Raw genomic sequence first — 26,843 nt, forward strand, 5'->3', positions numbered from 1 at the left:
TCCAGGTGCAGCTCTTTGTATTGGATGCTCCATGTGCTTGTGTCTCCCTTTGGACCCATTAAGAAGAGCAGTCAGGAATTCTGGCTTCTGACACCTGCTTAGGTGGTCACCTGAGCTTTGCTTTTACGCTCTCGGAGTTGATCAGGAAGCAAGTGCTGGCATGGGAGACTGTCGAGGTTGCATTTTTCCAGATGGACGCATGGGTGTGTGGCTGCGAGCTGATGGTCACATGAGGTGTTCCCCTAACGATCTCTCTCTTTTGTGTTGAGATTTCCTAATGTGATCATCTGAAACAAAATCAAATGACCGTGATATACTAAACTGCATTGACAGCACAGACTAAGTTTTTGCAGGTACTGCACTCCCTTACCTTTGCTTTTGGAGAGCAAGTGGTTGTATAATCTCTTTATATAAAAAGTCACTGTAAGATATAGCTTTTTAGTGCAGTTGGTACTTGACCCTTTTAGTCAAGCACATCTTTAAAAATATGATGCATCACCTTACTACAACAGTTGAAGATTTTTTTTCCGCAAAAATCCATACCTACTCCCATAAATAACAATGTTAAATGATGAGCACTTCCTACGTTATACACATCTCTGGATGCAATGTCCTTCTTGGTGAATTTTTGCTAAGGAACAAAATACAATTTTTATTGAAATCAATAAAAGATTAAGGTGACAAAAAGATTTATCAGCTGTACTGAATGCTCATTTTTCCCCCAACAACAACACAACCAACGAAAAGGAAAAAAGAGGATGCCATGAAGTCTTTGTGTTTAGCTTTGTTTTTACCTTTGGTCCTTGGAAAACAGGGAAAAACACCTAAGCCATTCATCACATCTTAAAATAGTGCTTAAAATGAGTAACTGCTGCTCTGGCCCTCAGACTACAACATATGGAGGAACTTATTATATGACCCACTACACACCAAAGTCCATGGAAATACTGCCATTAACGTCAATGAACATAACTCCCGTCCTGTGTAATGAAAACGGGAGAGAAACCAATTTATCTCTGCACGAGAGGTGCTGCTCCCCATGGAGTCCTGATTGCTGCAAGGCTGCAGAGCCCCTTTGCCTCCTTGATGTACGATTTGATGGGCCTCTGAAGCAAAAGCTATGGAAAGCCCTCCAAGAGGGCTGGATTAAACGTCCCTGGGATGTCCCCAGTGCCGCAACACGTAAGGGTGTGAATGAGGTGGGAATTGGGCTTGTTTCCGCTGCAAATGTTTGCTTGAAACGCTTTGTGTAAAGTGATGTTGTACCTGATGTATGAGGCTACAGGACTAATCCCAAACCTTTTGTGTACGCAGTAAAGTGTAAAATGGGGCATAATTTTTCGTAGGATGAGAAGTGGTAATAAGACATCTAAAATGCTAGAAAGGCAATGGAAAATCCAAATATAAGTAAAATTTACTACAAGTGGTGATCCACACCTCATTAAACACAGGTTCAAACAAATATGCAGGGAAAAACCTACCCATTTGTACTCATTTGTGAATGCAGTCATTACTGTGCTCGGCTTTCCAATAACATTCTCAAATGTGTATGTGTTTTTACTGCAATCTATTTTTTATCAATTTTTCGAAGCACCACTGCAGCGTTTTATGTTAAATTTATGTTAACCATAATTCTATCTTAGTCTTTAACAGCAGATCATTTCCACTAGTTAATACCTTTGTTGTATTTATTTTAATTAGCATTTTGACCTAGAAACAGCTGTATTCATTTACCATAGGCGTGCATGCAAAGCTGTGGGCATGCAGGTCCATGCCAGCACACCTTGCTTCCTTGCTTGGCCTCTGTTCTGCTCAAGCTGTCCAGCAGATCTCATTTTCATGTCTTAAGGCTGTCTTGTAGCACAGGCAGGTGAGCTGGTGTCTTCTTCCAAAACACTATGTAGAGAGTCACAGAAATGTATTTCAGGTCCTTAGCAGGGCTGTTTTTCTGCATCGCCCTCCACGGGGTCAACGGCAGCTCTTAGTTTGGTAGAAGGGGTAGCTACCACTCCAAATGTGCTGGTTTTGTTGCCACTCACACCTCTTCCAGCCCCAGTAAGTGCTCTTTTCTCCCACTTACTGTTCCTTACTGCAGAGACGACCGCATTGACATGCTTCCCTCTTGATGCAGCCTCCTCGTGCTAATGAACGTGGGTGCTCTGTATTTTGTGTGTTCATGCTGAGTGCCTTGGGCAGCAGATGTGTGTGCAGGAAAACCTTAACTTTTGTGATTTGAAGGGTTTTTACTGATAGATATGGTTTCCTGCCTGTGTTTTGGATAGAGCCTGAATAACTCCAGAGCTTTCAGGAGCTATGGAGTTGCACAGAGCCTGTCAGAGCAAAATATGGACAGATGTGGAGCATAAAATTTATCACTTGTTAATTATTTGAGACTTATAAAAGCGGGATGCAAGGAGAGTCAGACCACTTACTAGTGTACATGTATTTTATTGGAAAATGTTAGGAAATAAATTGTGTTTGTCTGAAGTGAGTGAGAAATTCAAAACAGTGCTACTGCCAGGTAAAACAAGTACATGACTGTTGTTGCCAGGACTGCAGAAAAGAAATACTAAACATATTCTTTAAGCTGTTCTGCTGCAGCCACAGCGGAGCCTGTTCTGGGTAGGTGGTTAGTGTCTGCTGTGCCTGGTGCTGCCAAATCCAGAGCCCTCATGGTAATGCAGCTCAAGGAGGGAGCCGGGTGTGTCTGAGGGCATAGGAATCACAGCACCATTTATTATTATTATTATTATTATTATTATTGTATAATATTTATCATTTATTATTAGCCATTTATTATTAGTGATTTATTTATTTTAGCAGTTGGATATTCCTGCTTTGCACAGGTGGCTTGGCCTGGTTAAAGAGAGCTGGCACAGGGTAAGAGGAAGTCGCTTTGCTGGTAGTCATGCTGGGCAAGATTTGCATTGCTAAGGGAGGGAGATGTGTGGAGCCAGGAGGACACCTAGGAACTGTCCCTGCCATCGGTTTCACCACGGTCGGATGTGTCCCTTGCGATGACAGCACTGGGACCCCTGGGACCGTGAGCATGGGGTTGGTGCTCGGGGTGCTGCTGTGCTCAGCACCCGCCTCGGCATTGAGCCAGAGCAGCGTGAATCCAGTCATGAAAAGCCCTCCGAGCAAGAATGGCTGTTGATGCCCAACACCCATCTGCTCCTCCTCGGGCAAGAAAGGTAGAAAGGTGCTGTTATAAAAAGGTGAGCTAAAGCAGGGAGGATAATAATGGCAGCATTAGCAGCGAGCTCTGCTTAGGCTGCTGCTTCTGCGGTGGTACCTCTGTCCTCCAAGCAAGTGCCCTGAAGCAAGATGCAATATATCCCTTAGTTTGAGTATTCCATTTCCAGGGCTGCATCTGCTTTTCTTTCATGTTATATTCAGCGTTACCTATTTATAACACTTTTTAAAACTGATTTTTCCAGCCTCTTGATGTGGTACAAGAGAAATAGGAGCTCTGTATCAGTGTAAAGATAAAAGGCATGAGGAAAAGGAACACATAATAATTGGTTGCAAATCAAATTATGAACCTCAAGCAAAAATAAAAGTGGAAGAAAGAGGGAAGAGAGTTTTATTATCTCCATAATGGTAGGAATTAATGTGCTGTGTACATTTGGTTTATACTTTTGCATCAAGTTAGCGGATAAGGATATTTATCTGATATTATTTGCTCTACACATAAACTCTTCTGATTTAGATGATAGATAGAAACCATTTATACAGATAAACACAGTAGGGGTCTAAACATGGATCCCTGTGGAACACCAGATGTGAGTAAATGAACATTTGATTTTCCTCTTGTCTGCTTCTGACAACCTGATGGATAAGAAAGCATCCTCTGAATTCCCTGAAAACCTGATAGCACTAATGCAGATAATAACAGAGAGTGAGATACGGTATTTATTAAATCTGCTCTCTAAATATTAATACGACAGCAGCTGTGATCTTTCTACTCTTTAACTGTACTCTTTAAGCACTGTGTCACTTGCTAACAAAGATAAATGCACAGGGCTGCAGCAGAGGGTTTAGGACCACAGGGGTATTCAAATACTTAAGATTCATGCAATTTAGAAATTAATATTCTACATCACCATTGATTAAATAAAAGGAGTGTGAGAAATTTACAAAATTGCTTTTAAAATGGGAGCAGGTTGTGTGAACGGAATAAGAAGCAGCTCTGGTAATTCTTTTTTTGTCTGTTGTCCCAGGTGGGTCTCATGCTAACCACCGAAGAGTGTATTAGCAGCAAAGAGCTTTAGTATTTCATAAGTTGGAAATACCATCTCTGAAGTGTCAGCAGTTTTATAGCTGTTTTTCTCTCCCTCTCCGTTTCCTCCCGATCTCAGAGACGAAAGTCTGGCAGAGGAAAAGGCCACTGGGGGCCATGTCTTGGCCAGATGCTTTAATTCACATGTTGTGTCTTTTCCAAACTGGAAGAAGCTCAGGGAGAGGGGGCGGGAGCCAAGGGGATGGACCTCGGTGCTATAACCTCTTACCTAGAGCAAAATACTCCAACTACTCGTGCCAGAAATGGTCATAACCCCTCGCTCTGTACCTTGCTCTGCGTCGTGTTCATGAGCCCCGTTGCGTTGACGTGGGCTGGTCTGGGCCGCACGTTGCTGGTGGCAGTGCAGTGAGGCTCCGTGCTCATGTCTGCACAGGCTGCAACGCTCTGTTCCCAAGTAGGGTGAATCCCAGGCGGAGGAACCCTGTCTGTGTGGATTTTAGAGCTGCTGAGCACGTGCCGTTGGCCGTGACTCCAGGCAGAGCTTGAGGTGATATTTAATGTTGATGTTCAGGCAGCTTTTGAAGTCCAACAGTTACATGCTCGTGTTTGGATGGCGTTAGTTGTGTTCAAATATGTAAGTACAACATGTGTGCAAGAAGAGACCCGTGTGTTTCATTTCTGCTTGTGCAGAATGAAGCTCAGCTCCATCCACCCGCCGAGCAGCCCTTGGTTTGGCCGAGACCACGTTGCTGTGATGACAGCTCTGAGAGAGAGAGAGATTCCCATCTTGGACACTTTCCCACTAGGGAAGCTGTGGGCTCAGCTTCTGTCACAGAGCGTGTGTGACCTGGGACCGTGGCTCTCAGGTTCCACCACAGGCCTCACTGTGACATTCCTGGGGTTGATGGTGATTATGGCTTCACAGGCTCCTCTATGTGAAGTCTATGGGCCCCAACTCGACTGTGTTGATTAGCCATTTCATACTGAATTCAGTAAACACAAAGGAGGGCACTCAGAATAATTCTGCTGTTAGGAATGGAAAGCTAATTGGCTTTGGAGAAAATAACCCACATGCCATTTGTACCACTCGGCTGGCTAGAAACTGGACCATGGATAATTGAGATGGTACGAAACACCGAGCGCCTCATGCTTACAATTTTTGCATCCATTAATTCCTACAGTGCCGCGTGCCTACCTACAGGAGAATGTTACAACAGCTTAGTTCATTATCAACAATTCTGCCCCATTTGCTTTGGAATTTTGTGGCCGTTAATCCATAAATGTGCAGAAGGCAAATGTGCAAACAGCAGAGCTTGGGGAGAGTGAGTCACTTCTGCAGCCCACTGTTTCAGTGAAGTGTTGAAGATTAAAATTTTATAAAAAGCAGTAGCACGCTCACACACAGATGCTTGTATGATTGTGCTCGAGGCAAAATGTGAGGGCGATTTAGGATGGTAAGTGGTTTATTTGAGTGTTTTTTTGTGTTTTGGAGGGGATTTTTTGAGGGTTGTTCACAAAAAAGAAACAAGAAAAATTAATCCTAGCTTGTGTGGTCTGTTCCAAAAAAGCAACTGAAGTTTGATGTGGATTATGGCAGCAGAGCAGTTTTGCTCAGTATCTCCTTAGTTGCCTTTTACAGTTAAAAATCGACTGAATTCTGTGTCACTCCTAAGCCATGCATTTCAGCATCGTGTCTGTCGCTCCTGTCCTGCTGCTTAGAAAGGCGAGGAGGGAACATGGTGCTGCTTGGGGCAGAAAATCTGAGCTGTTGGATTTAGGACCGACACTGTTAGGATCGCTGTTAGGATCTGATCTGTTAGGACCATGTTCTGAACATGGTCCTAACAGTCAAGTGAGGGCAGTTTTCACAGGGTGAGCATTTTGTCTTATTCCAGCTCATGAATTTTGAATATGTATTTTTTTCTTCTAGCTATTTTTTTTAGTGATATCTCTTTTAGGTCTTTCAACAGTGTTTCAGGATGCTAATAGATAGTTCAGAGGACCAGCTCCCAAAGGATGCCAAGCTCTCTGTCCTGCTGTTAAGCAAGCAAACACACTTAACAGCATGTTCTGTACACTGTGTTTTCCTAGATTAAGGTTTTTCAAACACTTTTGGTGTGTTCTTCCTAAAAACTTTGCCCTCAGAGATCTAACTCCTGTAAGGAAATTTAAACCTAGTGGAAGTAGGTTTGACTTTCTTAGTTTCCTTTTACGGTTCGCTTAGAAATAATCCTCGGATCCCTAAGGGACCACAGCTAGAAAACCATTGTTCTGAGTTAAAATGGTCTCCGAGCAAGTCAAAATATCCTGTTCAGAAGGGAAATCTCTTTCATCAGATCTGGTAAGTTTAAGCTAACCTCAGTTTTTCTTCTGAACTGGTAACAGAGCAATTGCTAGGATGGGAAGTAACCAGGGCTCTGATGTTAATATTAGCAGAGGAAACCTTGTCAGCATATTGCCGATTTTTATTTTCACCTAGCATTTGATTCGATTTCCCTTTGTTCACCAGAGCAGGTCTAGATAAGAAATTGCTCGTCGGAAATGGCCTTGTGATTGAATAACAATTTCTGTGAATGAACCAGAGGCACCATATTTTCCTGTCTAGGTCTGCAAGAAGCTCATCCAACGTAATGGGTAGGGAGAGCAGCAGCATTATTCATAGCAATATGTAAAGTACCCTCTTGGGCTCGCTGTACATTTTATCTTTCATTATCAAATTGACACTCCTGCATGGGCAGATTCATTTTCTGGCAGGGAATACTACAGGCTATATTTCTGTACTTTTTCCTCCTCCATCCAGACTTTCTCTCAGTGCCTTGGTAAATCATCATGTTAAATCATTAATAGTGAAGAAAGGCTTGCTACGTAAGCAATTATACGCTGATTAATGTCTGAGTAAAACCCTTTCCCTTCACTGATACTGCTGACCCGATGAGCATCTCTGTCATATTCGTTTTCTTTGTTCCTTGCGAGAAGCGGATGACTTAGGAGTCTGCGTGCAAGGCAGGAATGTTCTTGATCCCAGATCCTTGTGTGCTGCATTGAACTGGAAGGGGAATCGAAGTGAGAGCCTGCTTGGAGACAGGCTGTTAGGGCCCCATGGACCACACCAGTCCAGCCTGTTTGAGTAGCTGTAGATGAAATAGGGCTTAAAGAATGAGAGACCATCTGCATTTTGCTCCAGTAGAGCTCCGCGTGTTGATGTTAACGTGAGAACCCAACCAGCATTGGCCAACTTGGTAAGGGCAGGAGCTGCTTTGTTATCCACGTGTTAGGGAAAAGATGCCTGTATGACACAAGTAAGGAAAACGTGGAATAAAATCCTGCCTGGTTGAAGAGCGATGGGGTTTAGGGGGAAAGATGCAATATTTTTGGTGCTTTCTTAATGGCACAAAACATAATCTGTGAAATGTAGAAACTTGGATTCCCAGGGACTGTCTGATCTGAAGACTGTACAAATACAAATTGGAGCTGTTCAGTGTTGCAGTTCTGGTAGAGTTTTTAGGGGTTTTTACAAGAGAAAATCCTTCTGCAGCAGGGGCAGTTTTCCTTGCCAGGTTGCCTTTCCTGTTATTTATTAGCACTAAAATATTAATTGCATGCCGATTTGTGATGACACTGCCATGCAGAGCTGTTCGGTCGCAGCCCAAGGAGCACACTGGGCTCCCGGGTTAAAACAGACATGGGGTTTGTCCTCTGGAGCAGGTGGATGCCGTGCTGAACACAGGCACTCGGATGGCCTTTCCATGTGGATTGGGGCTGTTCCATGTGTCCTCGCTGCTCGGCACATGCGGGACCACATCCACGCTGCTGCTTGAGGAGCACCAGTGGTAAAGACAATTTGTGAGGCAAACTTTTCACACGGAATTGGGACTTGGTGCTAGAGCCTGGGCTGCCGCTCAAGTCCCTGATTTTTGACAGTCCTGATTCCGTGCAAATTACAGCAAATTAGAGCCAAGGAAGCGTCCACGCTGCACAAGCTCGGCCGGGCTAGGAGCAGCCTGAGCAGAGCCTGCCCAGGCCCCTCCGGTTCCCTGCGGGGCGGAGGACGTTTCCTGGCAGCTCGCGGGGCACGTGCAAGAGCGGGGCGAGCACGAGCCCCCCAGATGAGCTGCAGTAAAGTCAGCAGAGACGCGAGCACTTAGAGTGCTACAGTATTTGGGGGCTCATACGCCTGGAATAAATGAGAGTATGAAATATTCAGTTGCTGCAGTAAGGATTTCTGCAAAGAGCACATTTGGTGCTTTATTTCTTTTTCCCTTTTTATGTTGTTTTTCTCCATCTCCGTTGTTTATTTCCATCTGAGGCTTTGCAGGGGAAAAAGGTCAGTTAAAATAAATGAGTTTAATGTTTGAATGTATTTTTCCTCCCTTCCTTGCACACGCACGCATATATTCCAAGAGGCCAGACCCAACAGCACAAAATAAAACCACCCTGGGCACGCCAGAGTCTGAGCTGGTGGCTGGGTCGGTGTCGCCGCGCTCAGTGCTTTGCAGGCAAGGCTGCCTGACTTATAGGAAAACTAATAAGTCTCTTCAAGCTTGCAATGAAAGCTGAAACTAAGGGAAGTTGCAGTAAACAAGGGAAGTGTCGGGGCTGCCCATATTCTCCGTGGGAGAGCATGGCAAGGGAATGGGGATGGCACAAAGTTCTGCTTTCTGAGATGGGACAGCAGGCTCTAAAGAGCCCAGAAGAGGCAAAAGATTAACAGCAAATGCGAGGTGTGATCTAGCAATGAAGTAAACGATTTTAAATCCTAAAGATCAAGGTGTTAAACGAGAAATGCACATGCGAGCAGTGGAGCAGGAGAGACGGGTAAAGGCTTGCGAGATGCTGTTAGTTTATCTCAGGGTCCTGAAAATGTAATTTTATTGTTGCCGCTGTTTTATTGCTTGTGCTTGGTAATGCTTTTTGATAGGCAGGAGGTTTTCCACCTCTCCGAGGAGTGGTCTAGACTTCACAGTTAAAAATAGATGGAGAAAATATTCAGGGAGCGTTAACTGTGCGCAGGTCTCTGTGCTCTGATTGACAGAATTCATTACAGCCGTGCGTTAGGGGCCCTCGTGCTCCTGCAGCTGCTCAGCTGGCCTTTAAACCTGACTTTGCTAGGCAGGATTCAGCCTCCATCCCATCTGTATTTTAGTCAAGGGCTGGGGGGGGTAAGGTTGCTGTTTTTTTAAGAGCTTTATTTAAAAAGAGAAGCAACGAGAAAGCTCCCATCCATCCCCAGAGGCAGAGATTTCTGAAGTTTGGGTGTATTTCCACGCTGATAAATCTTCTTAATTGCTTGCTGCCCACTTGTAGGCAATGCCTCTTAATTGGGAGGCCGGTGGCCGGGTGTTCATCCATCAGCAGCGATAGGGGCTGCTCCGCAGAGGAGGTTCACACGAGTTAGCGTCAATTTGGAGGTCAGCCGAGATGCTCATAAAGCTCCTTGTTGACCTTAAATCTACGAATCCACAGCAAGTGCTGGCGAAAGGCGGCCGGTGGCAGATAAAAGGCTGACTTGGGCCACCTAGCAGCGCTACCAGCGCTTTTTGATATTTAAAATATATAAACTACTTTTGTTTGTGGGCTATTGCTCATTGCTGTTCTTCTCCTCAAATAGTTTTGCAGTTTTGCACCACTGTTTTGTACCTGCTCCTGAAAAACCATGAGCTGCTTCCGAGCACCATCCCGAATATTCCCGAGCGCTGTACAGCAGACCCTCCAGCCCCGTGATTTATGGGGAAGGAGTTGTCATGAAGCTGCAGAAAGGGGCGAGCGTGCTGCACCCGCTGCTGAGAACCCCATTTGTTTCCATCCCTGTCAGCAGTTTGCATAAGTGAATGATTTTATTTCATGTGAGAGAGAAGGCAAACACACAAGTTATCCCAGCAGTGGAAGATTTGTCAAATAAACCTTTTAATAATGGTGTTATTTGACAGTTTTATAGTGCTTCAACTTTCGAGCAGTTTGAAGGTGGTAGGTTTTCAATAAAAATTAAGTCCGTATCTAGAGGAAACTCAGTTCCTGTTGTTTTAAAAGAACTAGTCTGGGCTGCATTGGAGCACCTTAATCTACTATTGAAAGTAAATCTCAATCCTTTTCTGTATTAATAAATCTTGCAATCCATCATCGGTAGGTGTTCTGTGTATTTTTTTGCCCTAGTATATCAAGGTGGCCTGATAAACCACCTTCTTAACCAAACTTGTTGGGTGATCATTATGTTTCTCACAAGAATAAATTATCCAGTGAAGTTCTCTGCAGCCTGCTTAAATAGTCCTGCAATGTTTCCAGTCACTTTTACTTATTTCTTTAATTTGTTTAAGGGGTCTGGTAAGTCATTCGGGTGCGAAAGAGGAAGAGGGAAGTTAGTGGTTTGCACAAGGTCAGAGTTAATCCTATCTGTGTTCATAAATGATTGTACGTCACAGGACATGTGCACGGTATCTGAGGATGTGGTCATGGAAAATGGGGAGCTCTGCCTTGAAAGAGGTGCTTTTGAGGGAGCTGAGCCCCATCCCACAGCCACCGATGAGCAAGGATGGACCAGAGCCTTTCCCTGTCCCCTCGTCATCACCTCTTCTTAACAATGAGGATGACAGAGCCCTGGAACAGGCTGCCAAGGGAGGTTGTGAAGTCTCCTTCTCTGGAGATCTTCAAAACCCGCTTGGACACAATCCTGTGTCACAGGTTCTAGGTGACCCTGCGTGTGCAGGGGGGTTGGGCTAGATGACCTCTAAAGCTCTTCCAGCCTTATTAAGGATTAACGATCACCCCCTTCCCTTTTGAGAGAATTGGGTAGTCTCTTAATCTTAAATGTGCTGGGCTCCTTTCCATGCACGATCTGCTCACTCTCCCTCATGCCTCCACCTTTTCTAGTGCTCAATCCCTCTGTCTCATCATGGAAAAATCTGACGGTGACTTTTCTGTTATCTGCCTCTTCCCCTGTGCTCTCCTCCGGCTCCTGCTCCTTCGTTACCTCCCTCGGTCTCGCTCATTCTCTCCCCTGCTGCTCTCAGATGGTCGCCTTTGCTCAAGGTCTGCGGGCTGCTGTGGGGCGCGCGTGGAACAATATGTTCCCATTAAATTTACCCCCTCTCCTTCCCCGAAATTAAATTGAATTTTACTCTCAAGTTTGTTTGCAGAAATCGCATAATAAAAACATCCCCAAATGCAATTGCTTTTAATCAGAAAGCTTTCCAGCATTTCTAGTGGTAAAACACTATTTGTAAAGGCTTGTTCCAGGGTCTAACAGAAAAGAATAAACATGCTTCTCATTTGCAATTGAAATGAATGTCTAAAACTCCCTCTGAAGTTCGAGTTCCCTCTGTGGTCGGCGCCGAGGCTTTTCCAGCGCTCTGCAAAGGCAGCTCGCTGACGTGATGCCCGTTTTGCAGCTGTGCAATTCGGCACACGTGGGGATGAAGCGGCCAGGCCAGCATTGCCTGCATGGGCAGAGGCAAACTCAGGTGGTCTCCGTATTAGTCCTGAGCTCCACTCTGCAGTCCTGTTAAATCCAAGCAGATGATATTAGTACCTTGCATATATTTAACCAATATTAGCAAACTTTGCACTTATGCCAGGAGCTGAACTATGCTTGTTTTGAAACCTCTTAGGTTTGAAACTAGACAAAAACCTTGCAGAAAGCAGAGTAACGTTGCTCAGGATTAAACCTTTACTCGGGATAAGCACAGATCATGGTGCTGGGTTGCTATAGTTGTGTTAGAGGAAGTTAGAGATTTTCAACCCTCCTTAAAGGCACTGATTTGCACGTTTCAGGATCAAGTCTGTAGCAGCTGGCAAGAATGCGTTTGCAGTTTTTGCAGATGAAGTAGCTGGAATGTTATGCAGTGCGCTGCTCAGAATTGCTGTGTTGTTAAAAAGCCACAAGGATATTTTGCAGCCTCAGAAACATTCTTCTCAGATTTGACTACAGTTTGAAACAAGACTCCAGCAGTATCACCATGGTAATATGTGATAGAATTTCTTTCAGAGAGAAAATAAGATGTAAAAAATGCAGGTTGAGGACTTGGGAAGTTCTTACAGGTTTGGGCATTTTGAGGGGGTAATTTTAACATCTCCAAAAGTAGAAAAGCTCTGCAAGAATATGCAGCGTGGTGAAGTTATGCTGTGGCACTTAGGTATTCTGTATTTGCTTCCTATGCTGAAGACATCTTGACATCAATGGGGTCCTTTCAGAGCAGGGTGTGTTTGAAGTCTCTAATAGAAATTCGCTGAGAGAAGAAGAAGATAGGAGTGTCGGCAACAGTTTGTCAGATCTTTTGCTGGTTGTACTTTGGAAATTTCCAAATGCTTGTCTTTTGTTACGAGTGGTGGGGCTCACCAAAGCAGCCAGATGAATCCATGGGCAGACTGGATTTTTCCAGCAGCTTCTCTAGAGCCTGTGTCCATCCTCGTTGCACACGCTGGGCTCCACAGCACAGAGGTCTCTTGCAGCAATGTGCTGTGCACATGCAGAGACAGCTCTGTCCTGCCTGCCAACAGGCCCCAGCAGACCAGGCATTTGGGATGAGACCATCCCAGATGATCCTGAAGGAACCGGTGCAACTTTATTAGCTACAGGGAGGGTGTTTTACTTGCCAGCAGTCCAGAGGGAGAAGGAGGGACAAGACTGGCTGCTACTTGGTGGCCACCTTGCTAAGCTGACAAAGGTAGGTGGTGAGAGAAGGATGTGAGAGAGAGCAAGGCTGTGGGAGCACCGGACATCTCGCCCGGGAAACGGTGTGAGGGCTCGTGGAAACCAACTGCTGAGAGGAAACACAAGGCTCAACATCTAATAGCATTCAATGAGCCTAAATGAGATTAAAATGGACTACGGTCATCTGTAAATGTGCTTTTCCTATTCTAACACTAATCTTGCATGTTGGGATAGCCTGCTGTGCGTCCGTGCAAACAGGGCATGCGGATCATCAGCTAACTAGCCCTTTGCCTCGAGGCACACACGTTCTCCACAGCATTTCCGTCCTAGTTATTTGGGGATTTTTTTTTCCCAGAACCTGGAATAAGGGATATTGGGGTATTTGTTGCACAGTCGGTGCCATCATCAGGAGAGGATGAGAGGAAGAAAGAATTGGGAAAGGAGGAGGATTTGAACAGAAATCCCCTTTTGCCCTAAGACTAGGAAGAGTTTTTCTTTTCTTCTCTCTTCTCTTTCTCTCTTAAGCTTGCCCTTCTAAACTGTGGGATAACCTGACTTTCTGCAAGTCACTTTGCCCCCAGCTTTCCCAGCCATCACCTGGGTGTTTTGGCTGCACGATCTCCTCTTTTACACCTTCTGTCCTTGTTACGACTGTCCTTATCATGTCAAGAAGGTCTGTGAGTTTTGCTGGTGACTTACTGAAATAATAGGCGAGCAGAGTGTCTCAGGAAAGACAAGGACAGCACTTAATGATCCCTCTCCTTTGATAAACTTTGGAATATGGTCACCCACAAATGCACCTTTAGAACTGAACTTTCTAATAAAATACTTGGCTTAGACCACAAGAGCAATTCCTTTCTATTAACTGGCTATTCAATAATCATGATTAGGCTTCAGGGTGCATTTTGACCCCAGAGGCAGGTTTTTGGCATCGTTCTGATTTACCTTTATGTATCAATCAGCTGTGCTGCACGAGGGGAGGAGAATTCTCAGGTGATGCTCTAAGCAGAGACCTTTCATTTAAATTGGCACCCCTAGAAATCAGGAAGGAAGCTAGTCTTTTGGTAGAATATGTGTGTATAGATAGTGGCTATATATGTTTACACACATGGCACGCTCACAAACATATAGGTAAAATGTGCCTTATTTTCCAGGAGAGAGACGTTGAGCAGTATTTCCCTGTATTCAGCAAAATCCTGTGTAAAGCAAGTATCTGCTGCCCGTTTCCACTGCATCCTTTTCCTCATTTAAACCAAAAAAGGCTTGGCAGCAATCGGCACTGCTCCAGAAACACCTGGATAGTTTCTTTTCTCAGCTACTAGGAAAAAAAAAGTCCTTATTCAAAGTCCCAAGTGATTCAGCGGCAAGGCAGCTGATTTGCTTTGGGGAGTTTTTACGGTTTGGCCCTGTTTTAATGAGAGCTGGTGGTGGCCAAGCTGCAGTCCTGCACTTGCACGAAGCTCAGCTGTAAATAGGAACAAAGTCAGCAGGGCAAAGCAAAGCACTGCTGCATAGCTCGGGAATGAACTGAACAAACCTCTGCTTGGAGGAATCAAAGGATATCATCATAAACTGCTGTTGCAGGGGACAGGCTAATGATGTGCCACTGATTTTTATTGCCTTGGGTTATAAGACCTTGAGGGACCTTATGGTCTTCCCTTGGACCTGAAATATTTCCACAGTTCAGTGCTACCCAGTAGATATAGAATGGCAAAAGATTACTTCTCCATCACCTTAAAGATAAATCTTGAGACCTTGGCAACCTTTGGGAGAAAATATAATTGTCTTCCTAATTAAAATTGATTTTTTTCAGTGAATGTGCCCTTCCATCGCTATCCCAGCTGTATAACCTGACTGTATCTCCCTTATTACAACAGATATTTATGGTCACCAATTGACAGCGTACTCAGCACAGTATGTGGTGTGTATGATACTGGCTTTGGCAAGGGATCACAGAGCAGTTAATCCTGTTGGAATAAGCATATCTCCCTAACTAGCGCTAAGAGCGTTTATGGGGCTCTAACTGCGACGTGTTGAGTAAAGCCAGGGGACTGGCTTCCTGCATCCCGTTGTCAAAAGGAATTAGGAACCTGCCTCCTTCGAACTTCTTTGAAAAGCCAGGGATTAGCAGGACGAGTATGAGCACTGGTCTGGAATAAAGACGTTTGCAAAACGACAGCATTAGCATTCTGCAAGGTTTCCACTGCTTCCTTAGCTCTCTCCAGGGTACAACTTCATCTTCGCAAAGGTCTGCCCAATGCCATTTGCTTTCGAAGGGCATTGCAGAGGTGCAAGTGATGCTGAGGCTTGGCCTTCGGTGTCTTCTCTACTGTAGTAGAGGTAATGGATGTATCTGTGTTGTGCATCTAGCTGTACTGCGAAGGTTAATAGAGAATTTCTTGTGTATATTTATGGGGCTGGCACTTTTTTAGGAGGAGACTGGGGAAAGAAAAAATACAGGGGAAACATTTTATCTGTGAACTGAGGAAAAATCATGTGGAAACCCTGAAGTATAATAAACATGAGAGCTTAAAAGGCATTTCACAATGATAATACAGTACAAGCTTAAAGATAATGGAAAATGCAGCATGAGAAGAGAGCGGGAGGGAAAGGCGAGAAGAAAATGCTTTAAAAAGTTCCACTGAGCAGAACTAGAAGCATTGTCAGGAAGAGTTTTGCTGTCCCTGGCCTTTTTCCCTCCTCCTCGTGTGAAGTGCATCCTCTGACAGCACCAGCGCAGCCGCCTCCAAACGTGAGTCAGCAGCACAGACAGACCCCACGTCCTCCACGCTAAAGATCACAGCATCTCCTAGTGCAAGAAAACCCTATGACACCAACAAGGTAGGAGCCAAGCGAGGGCCCCCCTTGACACTGACAGGGACACCCGAGTTGCCTCGAGCTCCACACAACGAAGCCCAATGCGCAGGGACGCGGTGACTGCTGGCACTGCCCCAGGTCCCGTGTTTGGTGGCCCAGTGCAGGCCCAGGAGCTTTGGGGACGGTACCCCGGGATTGTGGAGGTGGAGATGAAGAAGCAGGGCTCCATCACGGGCACTCACATTCCTGCTCTCTGGAAGTTGGGCGCAGAAAAGAAGGTGCAACTCGCTCCTCTGTGGATTAGGCTCTGGGAGGAAGAGACGCCTTCTCTTATCCCTTGCTGTTTGAATGTGCCTCGTTTTAGTGTGGACATAATTATTTAACACCCTTCCAGTAAGCAGATTTGAAGTCTTCTTTTCAACTTCTGGCGAAAGCTATATTGATGCTCTCAGATGTAGGGCAGGGGAGGTGAAAGGGAAGTAACTTAGTAGCATGGCTTAAACCTAACTGAACATATTAGCCATGAAATATTTAAAACATCAATATCATACATTGATGTGCAAAATGTTTAATTATGTATCATTTCAGTTATTATTCATGTTAGATCTTAGACCTTAAGATGTACATACACTTAAAAAATAGCTCAGGAGATATATCAGGCGTATAGAGCAGCATGAAAAATATGAAGGCTGGCTGTACACTTTCATCTTGAAAGTGTATGTCAGAGGGTGGGTTTTTTGTTGTTTTTTATTTCTTTTCTAAATTACCAAATCCTTTATAAGTCTCAGTACAAACAATGCTTCTGCCTTTAGTAAATGTCTGTGCTAAAACAAGGCCACTTCAAAGGAAGAGCTTCGGAGTTTGAGGCTTAATGCCTTTTCTGTTCTCTTTAGGTCCATATGTTGCTTCCGTCACTGTGCCTTAAGTGTGTGTAACTAAGTGTCTTCCAGTATCACATTAAGCAGCACGACTACCATCTGTCACAAGTGGTTTGTTCTCTCTTCCCCACGGGAGAATTGTATGTACAGTGTCATGCTTCAAATGTACATATCTGCTAAGTGTTTGCTGGGGAAGGCAGGGCTGAAGTGGCTCGTTTAGCACTTGTGGTAGCAAATGATGGGGGGTGTTTGGTGGCCCTCCGGCCAGTGCCACCATCCCATGTTGGGCAACGGGAGCTTTGCCAAGGGCCTTCAGAAGACACATGGTCTGGGCCATAAATGCAGATACCGGGGAAATTTCCTGCTCACGTGAATGTCTTAATGAGGGAATAGGTTGTATGGCTTCTAGGCAATATGAGTTCCTATGTTTGCTCCGTTTTTGCCACGGCAGTTTCAGAAACGCCGCAGCGAAAAGCGCTCTACCTGTTTGTTTCTGCAGCTACCTGCGGTGCAGCTGCAGGCCGCTAAAACTCTGCGTGGCCAGACCTTATGCTGGAGGTTCGTGAGCCAAGCGAGGAGGACGGATCAGCCGCAGTGCTGAGGAGGGTCAACATCGTTATTGAGACGCTACAAAGATATTGGGATAAAAACTGTCTATCAAACAGTTGCCTTTCCAGCCTTTGTTGCCTTTCCAGTCAAAAAAGGTGTAAAGCAGCCAAATCCCAGGGTGTTGAGATGAGGATTTGTTTTCCAGGCCAGAGTCTGGTCCTTCTGTATCAGTAGCTTTGCTCAGTCTGTTTGGATGCAGCAGGAATGTCACTCTATTAGAGAGAACACTAATGAAGGTATCTTTTGTTTTCTAAGAAGTTAATACCCTATTTCCGTCTCTGCTGTGGAAGGCATTTAGAAAGACAGGGTTGCAGGTCCCTGTATCCAGTTTCATCTTTCAATTAGCAATTGGATTTTCTATACAAGGCAATTGCCAGTGGAATTAACCTAAAGTAATTATCACTGCTGGACCAATCTTCTGGAGACACCTACAAAGCAAGGTTGCCCTATTTAGTCTGCAATTTGCAAACATACCTGCTTTGCAATCAGATTGCTCACTTTTGGAAGTCGATTTTAAGGTTTAAACAAGCTTGATGTCTCAGAAGCTTCACCAACATCAGTCGCAGCAACAGTATCAGTATAAAATAAGCATGCAGTCAGAGACTAAGCAGTGAATCTCTCACATTTTTGGATATTTGTTAGATACAGTTTGAATCTTTGGGCACACAGTTTTGCAAAATACTGTTTGCCTTTTGTTTGTAAATACAACTTACATTTTCTTGTGAGGGGGACTCGTTTGCACCTACTTGGAAGCATCTGATAGATTCAGCTGCATTAGAAACTAGCATTGGGGGAAAATTATGTCTTAAAACTCTAATTTGCACAGATATTTCCCAGTGAGATGACATTTTCTTATCTGCTCAGGCAAGATCTGCTGCCACTGAACTCTATCCATAACAATTGCACCACATACTGGTTGCCAACCTGTAAAGCTTTCCTGAGCATTACTGCAGCTCTGCAGGATTATTTATTGAACAGGGAAGTTGGTGAAACCCTTCCCAAAGCTGCAGTGGATGCAAGGATGGTTCTGCTGGAATTCCAGCCTTTCCTCTGCTGGAAATACCTACTTGATGCTGCAGGAAGGGACATGGTGTTGTGTGCCCTCAGCTCCACTTGCTCACGAGCAAGTTGGCTTGCAGGAACGTGCCATGCAGAAACACCTTGGTTTTCCATTCCTGTGTGTGGAGCAGTGTCCTTTAGCACTACAGAAAATGGCTGTACGTGTTGGAGATGCTCCACGTGTTGGTAAGCACTTTATATGATCTTAACGCTTTTCCATCTGATTTTTGGTCTGTCAGAGGCAGGTGGAGGTTTCCGTATCGCATGTATTCGCTGGGTACATCTGTCCCTTGCAAGGAGATACTGTTGACTGCAACCAGCAGAGGGTATTTAAACCAAAGCCATTTTTATAGTTCATTTCATCCTCGCTTTGTCCTGACAGTGCTATTTTAAGAACAAATAGCCCTTATTTCCAAAGGGGGATGAAGTAATACCATGCTAGACCAGGTACTTGCTCCACAAGTAGATGTGATGCCCTTAGCCTTGATAAAGCAACATGGGTGAGATCCTGGTTCTGGTACAATTTGCTGGAATTGTTCTGTTTTCGTTAGGTGAAATCTTGGTCTGAGTGAAGTAGCTCTGAGATCTGAGCAGTTATAGCCTTGGACTGATCCTGAGGTGGATTAATTTATAAACACAGAGCTCCAGTTGAAACATAGCGGACAAAAAGTTTCACACACCAAGTGTCCCCTTTGGTTTTGTGTGCAGACCCTTGATCCGAGGGGCCGCTGGTGCCTGGTGGGGTTGCACGTGTGGGAAGGGCTCTGCACTCTGGTGCTCAGCGTGGGACTGAGATGTGCAGGTTGCAAAGTGAACCTGGCCTAAGCCCTGCAAAACACACCTAACATGGGGAAAGGAGCACAGAAGGAGCCTTATGATGGTTTCAAGCTTGCTTTTTTTCTTTTCTCTTTAAGAAAGAGAGAAAAAATGGGTAAAACACTGTTGTTTCCTGACCTTCTCGCTGACAAATGGGAGCATCCCGGGTTTGCCAGGTCCGGAGCGCTGGCAAACGGGAGCATCCCGGGTTTGCCGGGTCCAGAGCGCTGGCAAACGCGCGTGCCAGGAGCAGGGAAGGAGGCAGCAGAAGGGCAGCGAGTTGGACGGCTCGGAGAGCGACAGCCTTTTGTGTCAGAAGTGGTCAGTGTTTTACCAGCTGAGTTCCATAAATTGGCCGCAGGCTGTCAGTGCTCGCGCCAGCTGTTAGCTCGGTAGCAGCTATAATCTCAGCGGGGACAAATAGGGCAAGATGTATTGACAAATGGCACTGAGCATAATAAACTGCTCATCTTTATGAATGCTGGGATCCAAATGATCGAAACAGATGTACAGTTTCCAGATCTTAGCTGCACTGTCAGAATATTCCTGGTTTCTTCTTGCATAGTCATCCATAATGAAAAGAAAACAAGCAGATTTGCCTTTCTCTTGGGTCTTTCTTTATTGCTCACTCAACATTAATTACAGAATATTGTTGGAATAGCAGACTGGCAGGCACCGATCGCAGCAGCTCCCGAGCAGAGGCTGGAGCTTCTCCCCCCTCACTCGTGGGCATTGCACGTAGCTAAAATTGCCTTCAGCGCCAGCTTAGCATGGAAATGGTCGTGTGGAAAAGCATCGTTTTGTGGAAAAGCATCATTTTTGTCTGCCCCTTCACAAAATGAATTCATCCCACAAAAGCTTCTCATCCCATAAAGCAGAGGAAGGGAGGAGGAGTGAAGGCTGCCATTTCCATGTTGAAGCCATGAGAAAGAGGGAGGAAGGCAAAGTGATCCGTTAACTTAATGAATTCGTAGATTTTCATGTCAAGGGAATTGTAGAGGGAGAAAAAGAATGAGGCACAATGGAAATATATACCTTTAAAAATATTTGGACACAATAATTCTCTCCTGATTTATCTGTGATTTGCAGGTTCATCAAAATGACTTTTATATTCAGTGTTGCCTGAAGTGTTTGAGGTCATTAGGGACTTTTCAGCTTATCAGATAAATCCTATGTATCCTGCCTTGCTGTTTGACTATAGCATTTTTTAAAAGACTTGTCAAGTCAATGGGTTACCACATCCCTAAGGCAGTGCATTTAATAGTTATAAAGTGCTGTCCTTTGCTAAGTGAAATACTGAGTACTGAGAAGAGAGCATACAATTCTTAAACCATAAGCAAAAAGATGAGTTCTAATACTTTTGCCGTATGCTGCAGCCATGAGAAACTCTGCATACTGCCCATTTTTGCTCTGCTCAGAATAAGCATATTGCTTATTAAATATTAATAGTTCCAAGCTGATGCAGTGAGATACAAGCAGAAGTGAGTCAAAATCAGAGTAGCTTCAATTTTGGACCCATCGGTTAATTGGAACGTGCCCTCAGACAAATGATACGACTACAACAATTTCCTGGTGGACTTCAAGCCGTGTTCCAAGGGAATTCAGCCTCTGTTTGCCTGTAGGCTCCCAGAAAAGACTCGGGTTATTGACAGGGATTTAGTGCATCCTGCTCTGCCTGCGGCCGTCTCAGCAAGCCACAAGGGTGGCTGACTTGGAACGAGGGATTTTGAAGCCTTAATACCCGATGGAAGGGAACTTGCCCCGTTCTTATCAACTTCTCTTCTGCCAGCCATCGAGTAGCATTAATGAAACTGAAACTCTCCCAATTTGTCCTTAGGTGACTGGTATTTAATAACCAGCGTAGCGGTGACGACAAGAATGGTGCATCCTCAGTAGCATCCCAGCACCTGCCAGGAGAATGATAAGACCTTGGAAGGCCCCTTTCTCCCAAGAAGCTCTACAGCTTATGGTCTCTAAGATGAAAGCGTTTGTGGGGAACTGAAATAGCCTGGTATTTGGGGACAGGGATGGTGTTATTTATTTTCATAAATCATTGAGGGAAGGTGCTCTGAAGTCTACAGATATTTCCCTTTTCCATGTTGCTTTGCTTTCCATAACAAGCCTGATACACTGGGAGCATGAAAGTGGTTTTGAAACATGCCTGGTACCCCAGAATCAGGAACTTAGCAGCTGGGGATGAGGACTCATCTTTGCAAATGGGATTTTGGCTTCTAACCTCCCTTGTAACCATGGGGATGGCAGTGTTAAAGGTGCTTTAATAATTTAGATCTAAATCTGTTAAATTCGAAACATCAGCTGCACTCTTCTGGGTAACTGCTGGCTTGATTCAAGAAGTAAAATCCTTAGATCCCGCTCCTGCAGCCTGTCTAAAGAAATAATATTTACGAGACATTGAATTTCGCATGATTCAGTCCTGAAAAGTGGCAACCCTTTTGATGCTCAATGAGATTTAAGATCTTCTTTCGGTGGCCCAGCCTCCCTAGTCCTGATTTTTAACAGAACTCAGAAGCAAAAGAAACGTTGACCTCCCCACACAAGTAAGAACTGCTGCTGTGTCTGTCCTCAGGTCTCGGCTGGGATCAGTGCCCCCGTGGTTCAGCCAAGCAGAGCGGAGGTCGGACCTTTTTGGGCTGAAATACAGCAAATAACGGTGCAGGGCAGTAACTTAACTACCAGGCTGGTTAAGTCAGGTGTGCAGGGAGGTACATGGAAATGCCATCAGCCTTTAATGCGTTCTCTTAGTAGCTATCGAAGTAAGATAAGGGTGACGCTAGCACAGATTGTGTTAAGGCAGTGAACAGAATGGCTATTACTTGTATTTTTGATATCCTGCCAAGACAGGATCTCCTGCTGTGAAGTACATTGAGTTTCTTGCTGTATGTGGTTATTTCTCTCTATTTTCCTTACATTTATACTAAGGGTACATTTGAGATCGGGCAGTTCTGTCCCTGCATTGTACTCTGCCTGAACGTTTCTCTTTTTGTCCATTTGGCTTCACTGTCTGGCACCACGTCAACTGAAGCAGGCTTAACTTCTCAAGAGTTAAGAACTGGAAGAGTTGAGAGCTATAGAGCTGGATACTTCAGTTATTGTTCACCCCTCTCCTTTTTTTTTTTTTTTTTTCCATTTTGTTTTGTTTTATTTTACATCTTAGCTTCTCCAAAAAAAAAAAGAAAGGGGGAAAAAAAAAGGCAGAAAGAGATTTGCAAAGGGCTTGCATAAGTTGTGAGAATTGATAGTGTGGGAACTGGGTTCCTGAAAACTGTTCTAACTTTTTAATACTGCTTGAGCTCCTCCAGAGGTTATAAATAACACATGGGATCCTGCAGAGATTATAAGCCTGGAACATCTAGATTTCACTCAAGACCAAAAGTAGAAATGACTTATCTCCTAGATAAAGCTGTTCTCACAAGGTGTCCAGCACAATTTTAGAAACCTAAGAAATTCCATTTACTACAGCTAAACTTTTTTAATACATCTTCAACTTTAAGCACTTAGAATATGTTTATTATAACCGAAGCACATTTATGTGGGACATTTTACCAGCAAAAAGAAATAACTATTATTTGAAAACTTGCGGTCTAAATGGGCACAGGAGACAGAAAACAGGAAAATATAAATCATATCTCTGGTTTACTGTAGGGGTGTAACAAGAATGATCTCTCTGCCCCCTCACATCTGGGGGCTGAATCCCTGCACAACTAAGTCAACTTTGCTAGGAACGAACCTTGTTTTATTTATGCTGCCACCAAAATTCTCAACCCTTGGTGCCTCCGTGGTGTTTTTAAACAGCAAAGCAATAAAGCAGATGCAGAGACCCCAGCAATGGTCAGTCCTAATCCCAGCCTCCTTCCACTGACTGTGGTGATGGCCCCAGATGGATGGCGCAGGACAAGGCTTTGGTCAGTCAGTGTCCTCCCCCAAATTACTGCTCTTAAAACCCAGCACTTTTCATGGGTCAACTTACTTGTGAGATTTTGAGGATACTCAGCTGCCTTCTAAACATTTGGTTTTCCGCTGACATTTCATTTTAATGTGAAGAATCCTGTTCACGAGTATTTACTTCACTCTTTCACAGTGGGGCTTGCCTGAATTTACTATTTGAAGCCACCCAGGAACGTGACTCACTGCAAAGCTGCTGCAGAGACACGCTGTGGGCACGGGACAGCCTTCGTGCTGGGGCGTTTTGTTCAGCCTTGCTCACAGCTCTGCGTTTCCTCAGCGTTTGTTCTGTATAATTACAAAGCTGCTGGCGTGCTGAAAGTTGAACTTCATTCTATCGAGCTGTTAATATATATTGCTTGATCATTAAGGTGAAATTGTTGTTGCTGAAAATATGAAGGAAAAGCAAGAAATTAAAAAACAGTATTAATTCAGAGGTGCTTCTTTCTTGGTACCTACGGTGAATTGCAGCTTGCTTTTTCACATGTGGGGACCTTCGTGCTGAGCAGACGCAGGTGACATGGCCCGTGGGACACGTGGCCTCCACGGAGGCCGTGTGAAGGAGGCAGGTTGGGAACCGGCTGAGACTTTGGGCAGCTGATCCGGTCGAGCCACCTGCAGCATAGCCTGGTGCCATCTTATTTCATCCACTGGGTTTTGAGAAGTGGGTAGGTTCCTCTGGAAGCAGATATCTGAAGTATTTGAGCATCTGCAAGCATGCATCAGTGTGCATGTAAAATAAGGAATTTCAGGGTATAAACATCAATATGGAACTTAATTTTTTCGTTGCATGTTGTAATCTGATCCCAGGGCTCTCTATTTAAGGTAGCAAAGCAAAAATGTTTGAGATAGAGATTTAAAAAATAGTTAATGGCATGATTATATCACTTGTTTCATGAGATATTAAATTAGAGATAGGTAAGGCAGATTTGTGAGTGACATGATCATAAAGCTGTAAAATTTCTTAGAAAACATCAGGGCCTTTTGTCACCTCTGAATGCCCTGCTGAGTTTTCTGATGCAAGGAAAATATAACAGTGCCTAAGTTCAGTTCTTCTCTAGTAGTTTGGATAAAAATTATGCCTCTTTTCAAACTCTTAGGCCAGTTTTCTTTGCTATAGAGGGGAATGGGTGGATTCTGGAAAGCTATAGTTGGCTTTTTTGTTTTGGGGGCACATGACTATCTTAACCGTTCAGTTGCTTTTCCTCGCTGATAAATTATTGGTGTCTATTAACAATTAATTTTGTGTTGCCAGGGCATGAGTTCCTACTGATGGGAATGGAAAGCTTTGTATTATCTCAAGCAAAGCATCAGTCTAAAACTTTCCGTTCAAAGAATATTTCATGGAATTGGGGACTTTGTAGGTGATATATTACAGACAGGAGAGAGATCTCATTTTGCAGTAAGAGGAGGCAGTGGATTTAGCAATAGATAAGCTGGGTCTCTAGCTGGAAGTGTCGCTTTCAGCCCAGCAAAGCTTCGGATATGCACCACTCCTTCAAATTAGGTTGTTAATTTTTCATGTGTGTAGTCATTACTGATGTGACAGACTGATCTTGCTCCCACCAGGCTCGGTGGGAGCTCAGTCTTTGATTTCACGTGAGGAGACAGCAGGTACAAATGCAATTAAGTACCAACAAGGCACCATGCGTGTCACCCATGTATGTCTATAGCTTTATGTGAGCGCACGCAATAGGTACCACGTGCTTCTCAAGGTCAGATGGGCATTTTGAACCACTCTGAAAAGCAGCTGTCAAGCAGGTCATTACGTTTCACAGTGTGGTAATTCTTTGCTTCTGATCTTGCTGCACACGAAAATGTCCGTAAATTCACTTTTTGGTGAATACAGGGAGCAGGCACATTGTAGTCAAAATTATAAGTCGATCCCTGTGTTCATGCTGCCTTTTTTTTAGTCTTCTGCCTGACAAGATCATTTTTTTCCCCCTAAAATAATGTTCTAACTCATTCTTTCATGATTTACCCCTTCTGGATGTCTTCCTTATGCAGCATCTCCAAGGTGCCTAGTGGCAGCTCTCTATCCCCTTAACCCAATTCCATTTTTTTTGAAATGCAGAAGAGCCTTCTTTTGACTAGTTAAGCATAATAGTCACGACCTTCCCTCTCTGATGTCCAGAAGCCCAGCCCTTTCCTGACCTCACGGATTCATTACCCAAAGGTGATATTCAAACCAGCCATAAAATCTGCCTGCCAGCCAAGTGAATGATTTGGAGAGCTGTTATTTACTATGCAGAACTGCTGCACCTCAAATCTGAAAGCAGTAAAATGTATGAGTAGTCCATAAATTTAGTTGTCCCCCCCACCCCCCAGAAAAACAAAACAGAAATGGAGAATTTAATGAGCTATTGACTTCTTTGGGAGGTCTTGTTTCTGTTTTGTCAGAACAAAATGTCGAAGGGAAGGAGAGAAAGAGGCTGAAGGAAGAAACCCCACCTGACACTCAGGCCAAAATTCCATAGTGCAAAATACAGAATCGGTGCTCAGTGAAGTATGAGGAGCGATTGCTTGTGTATCTGTTGAGATTATGTTTGAATTGATGTAGCAGCAAGCTTTGAGCCATCATTTAAATAATGGTGCGTGTAAAATAAAGGCAAAAATAGTCGCCTTTTTGCTAAGGCTTCTTGCTCACATTACAAAATGAGATTAAAAAATGAAGCAATGCCACAACAGTGACTGACATGGATTGTCTGAAGCAACAGTTTTGTGCCATAAGAACTAAACATACTTGTACACTTGAAACTTTATTTTCTTGCGCTAGGAGGTAGATTCCAAGTTGCGTATAATTGGACTGATTCCTGCTCGGAAGCCTTGAGTCTGATTCATCCCAGGTTGAGCTAAGTGTTTGTCCTCCCTCTGCAGTCAGTGAAGGAAAAGACGTTGCCACCTCCACCCCCTTCTGAAAGACTTTCCCAACACACACCCCATTGGTGATGTGGCCAGGTCCCAGTTCCTGACTGCTTATGGCACTGCAGAGCTCTGCTGCAGACCCTGGCTGACGTGATTGAGAAATTTGAGATGCTTATTCTCCTAATAACTTGAATATTTCCATAAACTGGGGTTGTATTTGAAGCATGTTATACAGGGCGGGTAATGTCGGTGGAATCTAAATTACGATTGCTCAGTTTTCAGCTGAATGCAGACATAAGCAGCAGCTAAATGATGAGCAGCAGATTGCCAGCTTCTGTTTTTACACAGAGCAGTAATGAAAGTTTTCACACTTAAGTAAAATTTGTCATCCAAAATATTAGAGACACTGCTTCTTATTGTGAACTTTGCTAAATGAACTTCTGCTACACAAACTGTTGCTGCAGTGTATGTCCAGGGTCTCTGAATGTGGATATAAGGCTGAATGCAAATTATTATTTCTGAACACTTTAAACATAAAGAGATGCCATAAATCTTAGATCTTCATTCAGATCCGGGTGGGAATGTTTGATGGGTATCTGGAATTGGGATTTTGTTATGCATGCACCTCCTGCATAAGCAAATGAGTGAGATAAATTAGAGAACTGCCCCTCTTCAAGGGCTATAGCTCTGTGCCTTTATAATAAAAGGTACAGCCATGTTGTGGGAGCTCTTTTTAGGCATTAGTCACCATTGAATTCACTGTGAAATTCTGCATAAAACATGATAGCATGCTGTGGCATACAGCAATTGCTGTGATGGGAGAGAAGAGGATGGAGAAAACATATTAGAAATGCAACGGGTAAATGAAGTTGACATGTCGCATGGGATATTCTGAGCTACATTTTACATTTCAGAGTAGAAAAATCAATGTAGAGGGAAAAAAAAAACC

Source organism: Nothoprocta perdicaria, unplaced genomic scaffold (assembly GCF_003342845.1).
Source record: "Nothoprocta perdicaria isolate Ctin4 unplaced genomic scaffold, notPer1 scaffold_59, whole genome shotgun sequence".
Lineage (NCBI taxonomy): Eukaryota > Metazoa > Chordata > Aves > Tinamiformes > Tinamidae > Nothoprocta > Nothoprocta perdicaria.